The sequence below is a fragment of the Terrapene carolina genome, unplaced genomic scaffold (assembly GCF_002925995.2).
Source record: "Terrapene carolina triunguis isolate 2854851 unplaced genomic scaffold, T_m_triunguis-2.0 Scaffold29227, whole genome shotgun sequence".
Classification (NCBI taxonomy): domain Eukaryota; kingdom Metazoa; phylum Chordata; order Testudines; family Emydidae; genus Terrapene; species Terrapene triunguis.
In genome coordinates, this window is record NW_020693578.1 from 1 (window position 1) to 3,149 (window position 3,149).

The following is a 3,149-nucleotide window of genomic DNA, read 5'->3' on the forward strand; positions in this document are numbered from 1 at the left end:
AGCCGTGTGTCTGTGTCTCTTACAGTTTCCGAAATGACGCACAATACCGAGAAGCTGTTCATAGCCCTGGGGCCAATCCTGCAGAGCACAAGCATACGGGTGAGTCTGGAACCATGGCCAACGCGGCCAAAGCTAGTGAATGTCTGCCTGCCAGTGCAGAGCCTGCCGGGACCCTGTGCATCGAAACACATGACCCATCAGTGCTCCATAGTGTAGGGCAGAAGGTGGGGGAGAGAATCCCTGCAGGGCTCCGGCTGCATTGTCATCTCTGGGCTGCCTAGCAGTATTTCACCAAACCCCCCGCTGAGAAAGGATCCCAGCCTGGACTGGGAGGGGACAAGGTCCCTCCACACTGTGTGCAAATCATTTCTGTTTCTGTCTGGGTCTGGCAGGTCAGAGAAGCCCTTGCTTATTTTATAAGGACAATGGGGGCGCATGGGCTCTTGGAGAAATCTGCCTCAAGACCCTTAATTGACTTCTTGGTGCGTCAGTGCACCCTGACCCTCGACAGCACGGTAAGAATCCGCAGAGACCTTAGTGACGGGAGTCTGTGAACAGGGCAGAACATGGGGTCAAGGGATAGGGAAGGGGGGCAGCTGAAGATGGGGAGGGGCAGGCGATGGGCAGCAAATAGGACTTGGGAAGCAGATGGAACTGGGGACGGCACCCTCCGTCTACTGATGGAAGATGCTGACAAATAGAAGACAGTGTTTTTTCCTCCCAGCCCATTCTCTCTGATCCCTCTCCCAGCTGCCATCCGGGCTCTGTCCCTCGCGCAGGGAGGGCAGGACCCCTGGCTTCCTCCTTCTCTCGCTTCACTGTGATCATCCACCTTAGGAAACTAAGCCATGATGGATCTGGTTTTCACCAGGCAGAGGGGTGGAGCCTAGAACTGGCTCCACACAGACCCTGGGCTGCTTATGGCACAGTCACAGCCAGGGTTGCGCCTTTTCTCTTCAAGCCCCATTTTCACCCCCTGCCATGCCCACTAGAGTTACCGTGCCACGGAGGTCTCCACCGAATCTAAATCTCCCTGGTGTCTCCCTTACTTCTCACCATCAGGAGGAAGCAGATGGGAGGCGCTCCATGGAGCTCGAGGTCCGCCAGCTCTGCTCCAGCACCCTGCAGTCCCTGGCTGACTCCCCCAGAATGGCCAATGTAAGTGACCCTGCCCCTCTCCATTGGACACAGGCCTCTCTGGGTCTGAGCTTTTCGATGAGACAGGCCCCAACCAGACTTATTTATCTGAGCCTCCCCGCTCCAGAACATCATGGGGTTGGGTAAAATGGACCCCGGATCCGAGCCAGACCTGGGTCTTTGGAACAGGGAACACTCACTGGCTGAGTGCCCCTGCACGCCAGCGTTTGGTGTCACAGGGGCTCTTCCGCTCGAGTATCCCCTGTGGTCAGTCATGCTGGTTCTGCAGCTTCCATAGCTCAGTCCCTCTTCATTGGTCCTTCTGTTAACTTCTCCCTGGCTGTTACAGGGTGGGGTCTATACAGCCCATCACATTCTTGTCTTGCAAAAGCCAACCCTAGCCCAGGAGTTCCTGCCTCTCACCCACACTACCCTGGTGCCTACGGGAGAGTCCACTGAGCTGGGAGACACTACATCCAAATCTCATCTCTGCCGACTATTGCTTAGGTTTCCACACACTGCACAGACCTGATTACTGACCCAGGCGTCAGAACGCAAGCCTAAGCAGTCAAGTATTAGCCAGCCCCCTTCCCACACTGAACAAATTAACAGCGAGGTTGCGCACAGTCACTTCAGGCAGAGCTGAGACTAGAAGCCACATTTCTAATAAGGCAGACCCAAGTATTGTGCACTCAGCTACACTGTCTTTCAGATTGAGCATGCCCAATATAGGTGCTTTAGTTACTACAGGTGGGGATAGACCCCCGGGGATTCCTGATCTCCACTGTTCTATACTGTCTAGCAAAGAGTTGTGTAACCCTCTGGCACAGTGTGTGTTAAGTCCCCCTCTTGTCCACACAGCAGACAGCAATTGCGTCTGTGCTTCAAGTGGCGCAGGTCTGTGTGGGGATGTGAAGGTCAGAGCTCAAACCTCCCTGAGCGCCTGTCATGGTTTCACTTGACAGTATTGGGTTTCCTAGTCTCCTCTTTATTTATCAAGCTGGTGTATTGCGTTCCTGCCGTGAGAACACAGCCTTTCCCAGTGGGACTGGAGTTAGGAAATACTGTGCTGTCAATGATGATGCTACACTCAACAAAAAGCGGGGGGGTCAGTCATGTGTCACTTGATTTGGTGCTGGAGGCAGACACTGGTAGGTGTGAAGGGGGAGGGGGTGGGGATCGCTGCATGGTTCAGGCTGGGTAGAGAGGTCTGGCTGGCGGTGGCGAGGCCAGGGGTCCTGTCTAGTGTAGGAAAGAGAGAGCTGGTGCAGGAAGAGGATATTTCCGTACTGAGATGGCTTTTCTCTGCTCTGCAGGTTTTATGGCCTGGGCTGCTCCTTCAACTGAGCCCAGCAGCCCATGGGCCAGCCCTGCCTCTCCTCCTGCAGACCTCGGTCGAGGTGGTAAAGAGGATGCAGGAGGAAGGCAGGCTGCCCTTGGCCAGGAGGTGCGGCAAGGCGAACAGAGGTGAGTCCCAGTATTTTATCCACCCGCTCTTAGTCCTTCTGTAGCGAGAGGCGTCTGCCCCCAGGTTGGGGTGGGGATCAGCTCTTGGCTCTGGTTCCGGCTCACTGCAAGGACACAGCCAGCCGTCAAGGGCACAGGTAGAGCTCAGAGACCAATGCAAAAGATCCCTCCAGAGCCTGATGGGATGTCCCCCCTTTCTGTTCACAGGGTGTCGGTCAAGCCCCAAGTCCACTCTACCCCAGGAGCTGCTGGCTCGGCTGCTGGTGAGTAACCCGCAGCCAGGAGGTTCCTTATGCTCAGTGGCAAGGGGCCGCTCCTGGAGCTGGCATGCAGTGTGTGGTGGCTCTTCTCCCCGCGGCCCCCAGAGGAGCTGGCTCGTCACATTCCTCGCGTTCATTGCACATCGACCCAGCGCCTCTCGGCATTTAACAGAACCAGCGAGCTCTCTGAGCCAGCCACCTTCCTGGCTCCCCGATCCTGGGGCTGGACCAGGTCCCCCAGCACCAGTCAGTGCAGCCCTCGGACGGCTCCAATAGAAGGCAGCT

The 3,149-nt window shown here is 56.3% G+C and overlaps 1 long non-coding RNA gene across 1 annotated transcript; it reads left to right on the forward strand.

Annotated features, from left to right (window-relative positions):
- Positions 1-1,090: 1,090 nt before the first annotated feature.
- Positions 1,091-2,844, forward strand: LOC113409075. The gene is made up of 3 exons (XR_003370441.1): positions 1,091-1,158; positions 2,454-2,604; positions 2,812-2,844. It is a non-coding gene; the product is annotated as an uncharacterized LOC113409075 (long non-coding RNA).
- The last annotated feature ends 305 nt before the right edge of the window (positions 2,845-3,149 follow it).